A 16,543-nucleotide genomic window follows, 5' to 3' on the forward strand; every position below is an offset into this window, starting at 1 on the left:
CGAGTGAGTGACTTCAGAGTGGGAGATAGGAGATGAGCAGCATTCATATAGTCATTTTCATACATTTAAATTAGATGTTGCTAACCACCAGCCAGGTTTTGATAGCCAAACCAAGCCAATGTCTTACACTACATTCTCACTTCTGAGAAACAGATACTTCGGTGAATGAAAAGCAGCCTCACCTAGGTAACTGTTGACCTCCTCCTTGTAGGAATAGAACACGCTGAATTGAAAGCTACAAGATCTGCGTTTGGTCTGACGGGAAACTCAAATTAGAATCTGCAAAGTGAAATCAAAGCAGGAACAATGAAGTTGGAGTCTGTACCACAGTGATCTGCAAGTGTTCAGAGATGGCCCTCTTGTCTTGAAGGTTACGAGGAAGTAGCAATGGCCTCAAGTAGCCTAGGAGATGGGTAGGCAGGTTATAGACAGGGTCCTGGCTGTAGCATTGACACGGACAGCCTGTGTTGTCTAGACTCAAGTGTCTAGACCAGGAGAGGCAAGATTTGGCTTGTTCCAGCCCAGAAAGTAAGAGCAGAAGACAGGGATTTGGTTTTGACTATTGTTCCTCTTCTCCAACTCACTGAAGATTATTCTTTGAATAGATACACGAATGTCGAAATGTTTATTTGCTATGTGTGTTTTAAGTAAGCAAGCCTGATTCCTTTTTTTCAAGTATTAACCAAACGAAGTATCCTCAGACTGCTAAACAAATGAAGAGCAGAAAATGTCAATGACAGACCATGCACAGCAAGCAGTTCTTTTTTTGTGGGAATAAATGTACAGTGAGACAGAGAGGGAAAAGAAAGCACAGAGAAAAGAACAACAAAAGACATTGGGAAGTTTAGGTTGTGGTGGGAAAGTAAATAAGGTTCCAGCAGTGAAGCACAGTGGTTAAAACCATGACATTGGTGGCCCAAGTATCTAGGTTCAAATTCTGTCCCTGTTGGATAGTAGCTGTATCTTAAACAAAGAGTTGTCTATGTATATGTGTGCATATGTGTATGCATGTGTGCATGTGTGTCTATTGTCAGTGTGTTTGCAAGTGTGCATGCATATGTGTATGTGTGTACATGCGTGTATGTGTGTGTGTGTGTGTGTGTGTGTGTGTGTGTGTGTGTGTGTGTGTGTGTGTGTGCCTGTGAATGTGTGTTGGGGAGTATGGGGAGTTGAACCTCTGGCTCCATATGAACTTATGGCTTCATATATGCTAGGCAATTGTCCTACTTTTGACTTATTTCCCAGCCTTCTTTCTTTATTTTTTATTTTAAGACAGGGTCTCCCTAGTTTGTCCAGGCTTGCTTTGAACTTGTTATGCAACCCAGGCTGCCTTGGAACTTTTAGTTTTCCTTCTTCAGTTTTCCTAAGTAGCTAGAACCAGAGCCCTGCACCACCAGGCCTGCCAACACTTTCCTAGCCTACAGTGGGCTTGCTGGAAGGATCGCTCACAGCACAGAGGAGGGCACTTGTCATCTAGATGGAACTTAGTGCCTCCTGTCAATCAGTGTACTTTCTTTCCACAACTCCTGCTATAAGCATTCTTCTTTTCATCCCTAGGGTCAGTCTGGTCTCTTGCATGACTATACTGACAAGCCTACACATAAAATTTTATCATGTTTTCCTTAAAAGGCCCTGGCTAACTGATCAGATGTCTGAGGCTTCTATTTCTGCAATTCTTAATTTTCACGACAGAGAGAGAGAGAGAGAGAGAGAGAGAGAGAGAGAGAGAGAGAGAGAGAATCACTAAATTTTTGAAATTTAGGAAACAAAACTAGGGCAGAAATAGAAACCACAAGTATGGACATATTCAAACCAGAATTATACAGGAGCTTAGCAAGAAAGAATATTATGTCCTATTGTGGTTTATCCACAAGCTAGAGGGCTGCCTAGTCAATCCAGGCAATTCTGTGTTTTCTCAGCTCACGAGTTCCTGTGTTTTAGAAGAATCGAGAGGCGGACAGCTTGACTTCCTGACAGAGGTTCACTGGATCAGGGCTATGTTTTGTTCTGGAGGATGCCGCAGTGTGCCATTTACACGGTTTCTGAAGTGGGACTCTATTCCAAGTCCAGCAAAAACTGCCCCTTTTATTACCTCGCTACATCCTTTGTGCTTCTCTTTCTTTCTTTCCTTCTTCCTTCCTTCCCTTCTTTCTTTCTTTCTTTCTTTCTTTCTTTCTTTCTTTCTTTCTTTCTTTCTCTCTTTCTTTCCTTCTTTCTTTCTTACTTACTTACTTATTTATTAGTTTCACTTTGGTGGTTAGGAGAAGATCTACGTACCAAACAGGCCTAAGGCGAGTTGAATAAAAGAGGCCACAGTTTAGTCAAATTCAGCTGCTAGCCAAGCACCTCACTGCTGCCTCCTCCCACCCGAGACCCTGGAAAGGTGGCCGCCATACAGTCTTTGCCACTAATCCCTCCCTGTTAGTTTTTTCTTGCTACTGTGATTTAAAAAAAAAAAAACAAACTCAGATAAAAGCCACTTACAGGGAGGAGGGTTTATTCGGATCACGGTCCCAGGTTTCAGTTCCTCATGGTAAGGAAGTCACAGAACGGGGGAGCTTGAGAGAACTACTCATACTCCATCCACAGTCAAGAGCAGACAGCAGTGAAAGGACGCACGGCTGCCAGTGCCCAGACCGCCTTTCTCACCGTGTGCACTCCAGGCTCTAAAGAAGCCATCTCAACCTTCGAAATGCAGAGACCTTTTAATGAAGTTCATGTTGTGGTGACCCCAACCATAAAATTATTTCTGTTGCTACTTCATGCCTGTAATTTTGCTACTGTTATGAATCAAAGTGTAATATATGATAGATAGGCAGGATACCAGTGACCCTTTCAAAGGGCTCCCATATCAGGTTTTTATTTCTCACTGCTGTTTCCTATGTCAAATTTGGTTTCTGTTGAAATAAACTTAGTTTAAATTGTCTATTTTTTCTGTTACACATTAACTTCATATGTTAAGAACATCTTATTACTCATAGGTTACATATGTGAAATACTACAGATGAGGCCACATTTAAATTTGATGCTCATTTAAGTTCTACACTTCATGGCTATTTTTTTCTTCCATATTGCTATAGATAATATTTAAGATGTTGTAAGTTGTCCTTTTAAATTTTCTTTTTTCTTTGTTTTTTTTTTTTTTTCTTTTTTCTTTTTTTTCGGACCTGGGGACCAAACCCAGGGCCTTGCGCTTCCTAGGCAAGCACTCTACCACTGAGCTAAATCCCCAACCCTAAAATTTCTTAACTTTAAAAAATACTACAGAAATTTCATGTCTTCCAGACATTCTGACCTACTGATCCTCTATTAGAAGCAAACCTTTTATATCTAATAAAAAAAAACAGTTCTTGTCAATAGAGTTAATTACATAGGGCAAAACATATCTAAGAGTCAGCCAAACCTTTCCTCTATGTGTGATCAAACCGTCTGTTCTTCTAAGTCATAGAATTGTGATACTGAGCACATAGTTAAAACAGCCCAAAGTTCCACATGCCTGGTTCCTGTTGCTTCAGAGTGTATCTACCATTTCTCTACATGACGGAAAATCCCTTTCCTAACCATAGAGCCAGGAAGCAGCTAAATGCTGACATGTGGGATCTCACTTACGTCAGTCTTCTTAGAGCCACTGGGATCCAAGTTCTTCAAGAAGATGCTGTAAGATTACAAACCAGCAGCTGACCAATGGTTCAAGAAAGAACTAGAAAGCAGAGTGCATGCATGCCTCCTTTTAAACCACGTAATACAAAGATTTCAGAGAACTGAGACAATGCTATGTCCTAGGAAAAGTAGGTACTAGACGTAGGTATGAAAAGATGGCCATGATTCAGAAGGGGATGCTGTTTCCAGGAAAGGGGGCAGATAAGAGAAAAGTGGAAGTACTAGACCACAGAAGCAACAAGAAAGCCAGGCTAGATTGACTTTTATATGTTAAGCTTGGAGTGGGTCTGTAAGAGAGTGAAAACAGCCTGACGTTTCTACAGAATTGGAAAGGCTGTAGGAGGAAAGGTGTGCGTGGAGGCCAGTGAGAAAGCTGGGATATCCAGCGTGTGGAGACGTCTTCCCATTATATTAATTCTCCTTTCCTCAGTTTGCTAAATGATAAAGACCAGAAAAATGGAAGGCCAAATACACCTGATGAAGTGAACAGAAGAAGACGAGGCTGCATATAGTAACTCAGAGCATCTTCTGTAAGGTTAGGAGGGCCGATCTAAAGTAGCAAGTCAAATCTCACTCGCTCTAACTTCTTTTTATTTTTAATTACTTCTTTTATTTTTGAGATTACAATATGCTTACATTGTTTCCCTTTCCCTTTCCTCCCTCCCAACCCTCCCACAAACCCACTCTTGTTCCCTTTCAAACTTTTAACCTCTTTTTTCATTAATTGTCACACACAATTGCATATGTATATGCATGTACATTCCTGAATACATAAATACTACCTGCTCAGTCTGTTCAATGTTACTTGGATGTTTGCTTTCAGGGCTGACCATTTGAGATTGGACAATTAATTGGTGTGCTCTTCCCTGGAGAAGACAACTTTTCTCATTCTCAGCATTTCTTAGTTAACTGTCTGTCGTTTTGTAGGGTTTAGGACGGGTGGGCTTTCCCTATTCACTTTAATGTGTATATTAAACATTAATAACTAACGTTAACTAACTCCCTATTCTTTTGGATCTTTAAATCCTTTTGTTCCCCTTTTTGCAAATATATATTTTGTCTGTCTGTCTGTCTATCTATCTATCTATCTATCTATCTATCTATCTATCTATCTATCTATCTATCTATCTACCTACCTATCTATCTGAGAGAGAGAGAGAGAGAGAGAGAGAGAGAGAGAGAGAGAGAGAGAGAGAATGTTTGCACTATGTTTGAATCCAGTACAATTTCTCATTTAAAATTTCCCACCAAAGTTATTCGTACCCTGTACCCCTGTCTCCTTAGAGAGGAGGCTGTAAGAGGCAGAGGCTGGGCAGAGGATGCTTCTATTGCATTTCTGCCTTTCCATTCCATTTGAGCAGTTATGCAAGCAAGGGGGAGGGGACCAAGAGCATTCTTGAGGCCCTTTGATCACTTTTGCTCTTACATAACTCCCCAACAGCTGGAGCTGTAAACTTTGAAATTGGCAGGATCATAGTTCGTATTGCGAAAGGAGACTCAGCCCAAATTTGAAGAGAAACAGCTAGATATTTTTAGTGATTCCAGTATCTAGATTCTTAAGCATTTAGTGAGTGATGGGGAGCGGGGGTAGCAAGTGATTCTTCTTTGCTAGATGTCACCATCTTGACTGGTCCTGTTATGCTTGGGTCTGGCTTGGGAGAGTGAGTACTTTCTTCTCTGTCTCTGTCTATGTCTCTCTCTCTCTCTCTTTCCCGAACACCAAGCTCTGGCTTATAACAACTCTTCTGCCAAGAGAACCAGAGGTATGCTCGTTGTAATGCTTGTGGCCTCCAGGAATAAATCCACACCAACACATGCTTTGTCCTTTAATTGTCTCTTGGTCCTGTTTCACCTGGGAGATCCAACCTCTTCTCAACAACATTTGTTCTTCATTTGTCCTCGTCGCTTTCCTCTCAAACATGCCCCTTCCCTTCCTGGTCTTCCTTGGTCTCTTTTGCCTACTACCTTCTCTTCTACTATTTCTTCCTCTGTTCTTTTCCACCACTCTCCTTTATTTTTTAAGGTTTTGCATTTAAGTTTCTTCCTCTGTTTGACTGTGTTAGTTTCTAAGTCTGAGACAGGGTCTTGCTACGTAGACCAGGGTGGCTTTAAACTTGAGACTCTTCTGCTCTAGTCTTTTGAATTCTGGGATTATAAGCTTGAGGCTTCACATCCAGCTTTAGACATGAACACTAGTCCATTGAAATAGAAAAGAGTCTGTTTATTGCTAGCAATACTGTGTCATAATGAAAAAGGGAAAAATGTAAACCCCACTCATTCAAAGCTGTTATCACTCCTACATAAAGTCAATGCCAAATGTAGAAATAGGTTTAGGAAGAAATCATTAGACTTCCAAGTTGCTCAGATAAAATTAAAGAAAAACAAACTTGCACTTTCCACAATGAAGCAGTTGGAGGGCATCATGGATACCGGCTAGCCATTCAAACATTCCCATAATAAGGAAGTCATGCTCCTGCATCTCATTTCCTTCTGTTAAGCTTTCTTTCCCACCAAATAAGTGAGATGTAACCTTAAGAGGGGTTCTGATTTTGTATCTTCAGAAGTGGCAGGCCATTGGTGGGGAGGATAATGCTTGATGAGGTAACCAACTACTTTCTGCTTAGACCTGAGGTCCACTCCCACAGGAGGGAACTCATGGCTGATTCTGTAAACCTAGTAAAGAGTCCGGAGGTAGTGAGGTCTTATGCCCTATGGGGAACCTACTATTATTGTTTTGCTATATGGTCATGTTGTCACATGCCTTCTACATTTTTACACCCATACATTGATTTATGCCTCGCCTTCATTCAAGAAACTTCTTGCTACAGCTTGGGCAGTTAATGCAGAAAGCTATTTACTGGCCAATGTGTTAAATAAGTGATAGTAGATTGCTCTACCTTAAATGGACCAACTGTATTTATTGCCTCATTCAAGACTCAGGAATTGTCCTAGTCACTGTTTTATTGCTGAGAAGGGACATTATGACCAAGGCAATGCTTATAAAAAAAAAGCGTTTAACTGGAAACTTGCTTATATTTTCAAAGACTTAGACCATTATCATCTGGCAGGGAACACTTCAGAATGCAGGCATGTGTTTGACCAGTGTGTGTGTGTGTGTGTGTGTGTGTGTGTGTGTGTGTGTGTGTGTGTGTGTGGAGAGAGAGAGAGAGAGAGAGAGAGAGAGAGAGAGAGAGAGAGAGAATATGAATCTAGGCCTGTTGTGGGTATTTGAAACATCAATGCCCATTCCCAGTGACACACTTTCTCCAACAAGGACCCACCTCCTAATCATCATTTTAATCCTTTCAAACAATTCCATTTTTCGGTGATTAAGCATTCAAATATTAAATGATAACAACCACAGGAAATGCCATGAAAAAGGAGCAGAAAGAATACACAAGGATGAGGAACAAGAAGACATCTTCTGGGCATGACATAATCACTGTTGCTGAGGTTATCTTTACAAGACCTGCATGAGATTGGACCTGTGTCACCATTTTATTATAGAGAAGGGAACCTCTTTAACATAAAGTGTGGGGTTTTAAACTTGTGTTTTTTGAAAGATATTGATATAAAGGAAAGGTGCAAAATAAGGAACTTATTTGAATTAAACTTATAGGCTCATTTTCATGAATAATTTATTCTCATGGTCATAAGTTGCTGAAGTTTTTTTTTCCCCCTTTAGCATTGAAGAGTTGATGTATCTATTTTTTATTTCTTATAAAATGTTGCTGGGCTAGGCCCACAAATATATTCATAGGCCAAGAAATATTAAACCCTTCATGAAGTTAAACAGCAAGTGCTTCATTGTGATTAAATATAAGTAATAAAGATGTGCCCTTGGAGATAAAGATGATTTCAGTACTTACCAGTTGGCATGGATTTCAGAGTTGATTGACATTGCAGGTCAATGATTTGGATGCAAATGCAAATTACAACCATCATTCCCTACACTCTCCAGCATCCTAATTAGGATACTGCCAGAGATGACCTTCTATGTCAGAAAAATTTCAGGCACTGTTAGAAATTCTTTTGTGGCCAGGCAACTTATAAAAGTTACTTTTATTTGCCTGATGTAATTATTGTCTTGGGGGCTTACTGCTGAATAAGTTCACCCTTTCTAGTTCTTTCTGAGCTCTGGTTGGCTGGTTCAATATAGCTGGCCTAACTCAAACCCCTCTCCAAGCTGACTGATTTAATCTGACTTCTCTTGGCTTCTCACTGAATTGCTCTGCTTGGAAAAACTTCCTCTGAATTCCACAAGCTGAACTTTACTGACTTTACTGACTATAGGAACTGAACAGAACTGCATAAACTTAACTGAACTCAATCAACTGCATTCAACTGAACCGCACCAAATTGCAATAAAGTGAACTCACTCCTTGCACTGACTCCCAACTGACTAAATTGCTCTGCACAGAACTGAACTGATTTACTCTGTGCTGCTATTAAATGGCTTTTCTTTCTTGTGCTGTTCTTGTGAGAATAGGGTGTAATCCTATCCTGTCAAATCTTTCTCTGATTCATCACTTTGTCTATCTTTTAATTAGACATCATTGTTTGGGATTAAAGGTGTGTACTAAACATGTGTCCGTCCGTATTTCAGCCAGAGGGATTAAAGGTGTATGCCATATCTGCATTTTAGCCAGATTATCAAAACCTAGATGGTCTTTGGATGTGAACAGAGTAGCTATGTTACTAGATTCAAACTCCTCTACCCAATTTTTTTTTTAAAAATCCCCTCCTCCCCCCTCCTCCTCCTCCCTTCCTTCTCCTTCTTTGTCCTCCTCATCGTCCTCATCCTCCTGGTCCTCCTCCTTGTTGTCATCTTTGTTCTCCTCTTCCTCCTCCTCCTCCTCTTCCTCCTCCTCTTCCTCTTCTCTAAAAGAATGAGCTTGTATGCTTCAAAAGGAAGAATGTACGCCTAGCTTTTATTATCTACTGGAGAGTTTACACTTGTAGCAATCTGTACCAATCATGACTCATTTGAAGTAATCTTTCTTTTGGGGGAGGATTTCTTTGTATTATACTCAGTTGAAAAAAAAAACCCTAGGAAAGGATTTGATGTGAAGTGAGATATTTTAAAGTTTTCCATGCCTAATCTTTATTTTCCTCCAAACAGACTCCTCCCCCAGAGTGAGCATGATGAGAGTAGCTGACTCGGCTCTGCCACATGCTTTGTCTTCAGAACGCCTTTCCCCACACAGGCTGCTGTCCTTACTTGACAGACACGGAAAATGAGGTGCTGACAGGATTAGTAATATGCCTAAGATCTGATAGCTAATAAAAGGTACAGACAGATTTGTACCCAAGCATGCTGACCTCAAAACAAGATTATAACTTGTTGCAATGCTATCCCACTCTTGTAGATAATAAGAATTGGTGTTATGAAATTAACAGAAATCATATTATGTGTTGGGTTTAGGTTCTGAATTAGGAACTGAGGATATTGAAGCAAACACGAACACTGTGATCGTGGAACCTAGATTATGGAGAGAGATATCATCAAGATAATTAAAAAGCAATTCATATAATTAGAATTATTATGCACGAGGAGCACTTATAAGCTCATATCTATGTACTCACTAAGTGGCATTTAAGGTGACATTAGAAATAGTAAAATGATGGCAGAGGTGGCAGAAAGGGTCTGGGGTTGTGAATACTTTCAGAAATGCGAGGTAGAGATTACCATTATTCTAACTACATTGAGTTCATGAAAAGCATGTGCCAATAAAATCTCCTTAGAAGTATTAGATACAATATATACTTGCTTTTATATGATCATAACTAGACCATATTTTACTTAGAAAACTAGTTGCACAGTCATAAGGTTTAGAACCAGTTGTCTTAGGATAATCAAAGCATGAAAGGTAAGAAATAAAAGGTAAGGGGTTGAAGAGGTAGTTCAAGGAAGTCAGAAGGGATTCCAGCCAATGTAGAAGGACAAAGTCTTTGAAGATGTTGAGTTGCACAAATGCAAAAGGATGTCCTATCACAGGGGTACGCACTGCTTCCCTCTTTTCCCTAGTATTGTCAAAAGTGATTGTTCTATTCCCATGTAGTCAGAGGAAGCAAATTTTGTATGATTTATAAAATCAAGTAACTAGACTTTGTGGAGTAAATAAGTTATCAAACTGAAGAGGGAATGCAGAAACAAATACTGTGTAAGGATTTAGCAGAAGAGTGAAATTTCATATTAACAAGGACAACACCAGCAAGTATCATTTATTGGCAAAATAATTGAGATTTCTCATTCTTTCGAGCCAAATAAATTGCAAATAGAAGAAGAATTCAAGTATATTTTATCTTCTAAAATTCTGGAAGGATTCATGGGCAAATAGTTGTATAGTTCTTTTTTGGGAAAGAACCCACTAAGAACCAGGACCCATTTATACATTTTCCAGTCTTGCTTGACTCTCCTGTTCCACAGTCCTTGTACTTACCACAGGCTTGTAGGCTCCAAAGCCTCAGTTGACTTTGTGGACAAGCAAGTAGCTGATTGGTGTCTATCCCATCTCTCCTACTGTTCTTGGAGTAAATGTCTGTCTACCAAGAAAGTATTAGCATTTCAGGCAGCAGGGGAATTCAAAACAATAGCTAAAACAGGACTCTATAAAAAATAAGACTTCTAATCTCCTGAATCATACAACAGGAGCACCTTGTCCTCTCAGAGGTTTCGCCCAGCAGCTGACTCAGAAAGATGGAGATACCCATAGCCAAACAGTGGATGGAGTTTGGGGAGTCTTACAGGAAAATAGAAGGAAGGATTGTGGAGCCCAAAGGGGAGAACAATTCCACAGGAAAACCAACAGAGTCAACTAACTTGCACCTTTGCGGCTCTCAGAACCACTAACCAAAGAAAATACATGGGCTGGACCTAAGCCTCCCTGCATATATGTAGCAAATGTGCAGCTTGGTCTTCACGTGAGTTCTGAACAAGTAGAACAAGGGCTCTCCCAAAAGCTGTTGCCTGTCAGTGGGATATGGTCTTTTAACTGGGCTGCCTTGTCTGGCCTCAGTGGGAGAGGAAGTGTCTAGCCTCACAGAGACTTGATGCACCAGGATGATGGGATACCCAAGGGCACTCCACCCACTCAGAGGAGAAGGGGAAGGAGGATGGGGGAAGGATTGTGGAAGGGGGTGACAAGGACAGGGCAATGAGCAGGATATAAAGTGAATAATTAAAAAAAATTAAATTTTTAAAAAATAATTCTTTATTGTCAGACTTCTTTATAGCAATCTTGTATGCACATGTGCATGTGTGCATGTACATGTACGTGTGTGTGTGTGTGTGTGTGTGTGTGTGTGTGTGTGTGTGTGTGTGTGTGTGTTCTGGGGCTTCTAAAGGGAGGGTTTGAATCACCATTTTCCCTCAGTTAATGCCAGTAGTCCCATCTCTCATGCAGAAGTTCTTTAATAGACTCTAAGAATTCTGAATATCCACAACTGAAACAGGAAAAATTATGACTTACTTTCTTCGAGCTCTCACACTTTATACTGAAACTTAGCACCCTTGCCAATGATGAATTTTGACAATGAAAGACATCGGTATTAGTGTTTCCTGTGTTGTCATCGCACAGTTAGTGCTGACGTCATTTACCTTCAGTGCTAGTTCTACATTTATGAACCTTGTAGATGGGCTGAGTACACCTGATTGTGCTTAAATTTGAGTCTCATGCTAGCCTTATTAGTTGGTATGTTTAAAAATAATAAGAATATTTGTGTCTGGAGAGATGGCCCACCCATTTTAATCACTTGCTGCTTTTTCAGAGAGCGCAGGTTTGATTCCCAGCATCCACATGGAGGCTCACAACTGACAAAAATCCCAGTCTCTGAAGACCTAAACTCCCCCTTCTGGCTTCCGCAGTCTCCTGCATGGAGGTGATATACACCTAAGCATACACCCATACAGATAAAGTAAAATAATAAATATTTTTATATGGACATTTATATTGCTTTTATTTTAAGACATTTTGAGAAGTGCATTACAGTTGGATTCTTTTATGCACCTTTCTGTTTTGTCCATTTTACACCGTTATCTGAAAGTGTGTCTGTGGGTTCAAAAGCCGGCCTCAGGCTTCTGTATTATAAAAACATTGTCCAAAGGTTATGTACACAGGAAACACAATTGTCAGAGAAAGAATCCTTACCCCAGTCACCAGTCTCATTTGGCTGATTGTAGAAGGTTTGGGTCAGCACATATGACTCAGATCTTTCTCTCTTCCAGCCCTGGGCAGTGAAAAGGATGCCAGGAATGGACTCCTCTACAACCGACGGTGTCCCTTGAGTTTGTAGGGTCTTGTCCCTAGTTCTCTTCATCAATGAGTGCTGGTGTGACATTATGTGTGCATGTTTCAGGCCAAGAATGACTATGGGGTTAGTTTTCTTCTTCCACCAATAGGTCCTGGGGATTGATGCCAGCCAGGTTGTCAGACTTTGTGGCAAGCACCCTAATACACTGCACTGTCTTTCCACCATTTCTGGTGGGAGGCTTTAATACTTTGACTTTCTCCTGCCAGCAGAGTATAAAACTTTGCCTAATTTTACCTGGCTTTAGAGGACACATTGATTCCATAGGGATTTGTACTTGGCCATGAGCCTCAGTACACTAAAAATGTTATAATCAGAAAGAGATTTAGGCAAAATAGCTAATCTATGAGGATAAATTGTTAGAAGTCAAAACAATGAAAATAAAAGCAAGGCTGCCTGTAAATGTGAGGAAGTTTAAAAATATTGTCAAATTCTGTTTGATAGGGAGGCAGGAACCTAGGCAATCATGTCTGATTGTTTTTATTTCTATTTATTAAATAAGTTAGTTGTGGATATCTTCTGCCATGATCATTCCACATCTAAGAACTTACCCTAAAACTTTGATCACAAACGGCAAAATGGATATACACAGTAGGATGTCCATTACTACTATTTACAGTAGCATAAGGTCGGAACACAGTGTACACTGGGTTTACATGAAATGACAGCAACCTGTCTAAGATCACTTGTCTTATCTTCCCTATGTGTTATGAGTCATTGAAAGAGAATGATTAAGGAGTAGGCTGGCCTTTTCACTTTCAGGAAGCTACATGATGTACATTAGGAAATGGAAGTAGTGCCCAAGAATCGTCCTCCTCGGAAAGCGAATTCACACTGAGGTAGTCAAGGCAATAAGGAGACTATGAAGATACAAACAGCAGTATAAGGAAGGCCCTGAGACAGGAGACCTGTGCTTTCCTCTTGAATGTTGCTGTTGGATGGGAAGGGGATGTGGGCATAAATACTTGCTCAACCTGAGCCTGCAGGCGGACATCCTTGGCCTACCCTGGTTATAGGAACCTGGGTCAGATGGAACGAATTCCCATTTCCAAAGTTCATGGAGTGGATTAAAGACTACAAGTATTTTTCTGTACATAAAATGATTCTTTGAGGGAGAGGGAATGGCAGGGTAGATGGAATTGTTAATAGTATTTATTCTTGAGTTTCTGCTCAATCTGGAAGGAAATAAAGACTAGGACTTAATTTGGTTTAAATAAGTAACCAGATGTGAAGATTCTGAATCCTCGAACTTGGTCAAACCTGATACCACACGCTTCCTACCAACTAAATGTCTTCTTTGACATTTCTGCTGTGAGAGGTGAGAACACTCCACCTGGCCTGCTCAATGGCTTTGACTAGAAAAACAGGTGACCAAGCTGTACTGATGTGGTTGTGCGCAAATTTGAAGGAAATGGGAGTCGTCAATGTGCTTCCGTAGAAGGAGACTGAATGTTCAAAGAACAGATTCAAACACCACTGGGACAGAGAGAGACCAGGAAATGAAAAAAAAAAAAACAAACCAGTTTGTCTACTTTTCACTCGTGAGGCAGAAATTGGGTCACAGCCTGTTCTAACCCAGTCCTCAGGTAGGACACTCAGAACTGCCAAGTGTTCTGACTGGAAGCCACAGTGGGGCCTTGAAGCAGTGACTAGCTCCAGGATTTAAAGTCAATGAAGGCAGAGGGATTGATGGAGAGAGAGCATCAGTTTAAACCAGTGAGGAGCCACAGAGAGCTACAAGTCAGACGGCAGAGCCCGCTCTGGACACGAACGCCTCCGGTGCAGAGACCCAGGACTTTAAGGCCCACAACCTGTGTGGCTTTGGTTTTGAACTAGTTTTCAGGAGTTTGGGCAAATATGAATGATTTATTCTTGTCCTTTAGGATAGTTCATGTTTCCAAGCGTAGAATGGGACGTCATAGAACAGGGTAATAGAGTCGCACCCTACAGAGAAACTTTAGCTTGTGGAGGAAGTCCTGAGGGTAGGAAGTCCTGAGCAAATGTTGACATGGGTGCAGCCATGTTGATAACTCCAAAACCTCAGACCCATAGGAAAGGGTCAAAGCTTTCCTCAGGCTAGGCTCAGAGGCATGGCGAAGCTTTTGGCCTGAGAGAAATTGCTGACATCCTGTGCAGAAAATATTCACTATCATGTTCTCTCTCTTATTAGGCTGATATTATTACAGCCTAAAGACTGCTTTTACTGCAGTTAGCTAAGCCGGCCTCACTGATGCAGCAATGTGCCATAAACTCCACCTCCTGGTCTGTCTGCATCCAATAACCTTACACCTCTGACGCTATCTCCTCATCAGGAAGTCCAAGCCTGACCCCAGCTATTTCCTTGTGTCTGTGTGTCTGTCTTAACTTCGTTCCCTTGTATCCTTTAGTCAGGGCTAAGTCCCTGGAGCCCTGCAAGGACCTGGCAGTGACGGCACTGTGTCTTAATTCTATGGCAGGGGATAAGGGCAGGGTCACTGGTTATGGTTTTGCTGGTCTCCAACTCCAGCCTCTGCTAAGTCCTATGCAACGGCGGAGTTCAGCATGTCAAAGCGGAACTTTATGGACTACTTCAGATGCTGTGGTAACTACTGTGCTCATACCACTGAAGTTTTCTTTGCATTTCCCAAGCAGCCAATGCCTATACAGTGAGGGGGAATTCAACAACTAGGAAGGTTAGGGAATTTGCATTTGTGTAAGATCTTAAAGGTTGCTGGTATCCTAACTGACAAATCCACACACCTGACCCATGTGTTGTTGACGTATGCTTAAGGTTGGGTATCTTTGAAGATGTGCCAGGCTTCTGGGCTTTGGCTGCTTATGTATGTTGATGTGCCTCCCCCAAACACAGCTCTTCACTTCTGGGGCTATATATAGATCCGGAGTATATTGATGTAACAATCAACATTCCCGTCTGTGTCATCTGAGGTACTTCTGAGACGTGGTAAGAGTACCCAGTCTTAAGCACTTAATTGTTTATGTTGCCATCAAGGCTTAGAAGACTTAGAAGCCCAGAGAACCTCCAACAGCCTTATTCTTACATAGGTCTATATGCCACATAGTTTGGCCATTTGCTGTATCCTCTATAAATTCTGTTGACAAAATGACTTCCAGAAGCTTTTATTAGAAAGTGGTAGAAATGATGCAATTTGCTTCTTGACTCATTTCCCTTTAGTATCTTTGTCTCTTTTTTCCCCCCAAGGAGAAGTTTGGTGGGATAACATTAAACCCTCACTCTGGAAATAACTTTTCTCAGATATGTATGAGTCACATAAACCAAACAACTTTGGACTCCTTCCTTCTTCCACAAAATGGTTCTAGCACTGTGATGACGTAGGTTCCCCACTACGCTGTGATCAAGTTTTCTCATCACATGATCTCTGATAAGATGAGGTTGGCAGAGGAATAATGAACAAAGAATGACAGATAACTTTTCTAGTCAAGGCATGCAATAATTTTCCTTAAAACAAAACAGAACATTTCTTTAAAAACATCATTACATTTCTTTATTTATTGGGGGGGGGCGGCTGGGTACGTATATGTCCTGGTTCATGTTGTGGAGGTCAGAGGACAACTTGCAGGAGTTAGTTTTCTCTTGTGGGTAATAGGAATCGAATTCAGGTCATCAGGCTTGACAGCAACATGTTTACCTACTGAGTCATCTTACCAGCCAATTCTTAACCTTCCTTCCTTCCTTCCTTTCTTCCTTTCTTCCTTCCTTCTTTCCTTCCTTCCTTCCTTCCTTCCTTCCTTCCTTCCTTCCTTCCTTCCTTCCTCTGCTTTTTCTTTTCTTTTAAATGCAGACAGGGTCTCTCTACACAGCCCTGGCTCTCTTGGAACTCACTATGGCGATCAGGCTGGCCTCAGAGATCCTCTTGCCTCTGTCTCCTGGGTGCCAAAATTAAAAGCATGTGCCACTACCCCCAGCTCCCTATCCTTAGCTCTTTCTAATTAAAATGTTATTTGATCTAAACAGAGGCAGAAAGGAAAAAATGTTTTTGACATGAGTTATTGACTCCTGAGAGAATCTAGGTCACAGATAAAATAGAGACATTCTCAAAAAGTTTCCATGATCGCATTTTCAAGTCTGCACATGTAATTGAACTCTGAGTCCAGAACATTCTACAATGATTCTATGGGGAATCTAGGTGAGGTCTTTAGTAGGAAGGAGACATGTTGTGATGTGTGGTGCCAATTGTGTCATACCTCAGGTGTACTGTGCGACACCTGTACCTTGAGTTTATCATCTCAATGGCCTACTTGGCAGTAAGTAATATGGCCTCTCAGAAGTGAACAGAACAAGCCATAGGCACCTGGCACTCAAGTGTTTGCTTTGTAGCTCAATTATGTCAACAGTTTTTAAAGACACATTTGCCACTGGCAGATTTGTGGAGGGGGGACCTCTTTGGATTTACAATTCTAAAAAATATCACCGTGATAACAACAGATTTTTAGATATGTCAAGCTCACAGGTACTAAATGTTCTTTGGGTAATTTACATGTGGTAATTTAGTTAACTCTCATGCCATGGGTCAAACGATCAGTGAATGATGGATGTGAGAACTAAAGGCATATC

The sequence above is a fragment of the Rattus norvegicus genome, chromosome 2 (genome assembly GCF_036323735.1).
Source record: "Rattus norvegicus strain BN/NHsdMcwi chromosome 2, GRCr8, whole genome shotgun sequence".
Lineage (NCBI taxonomy): Eukaryota > Metazoa > Chordata > Mammalia > Rodentia > Muridae > Rattus > Rattus norvegicus.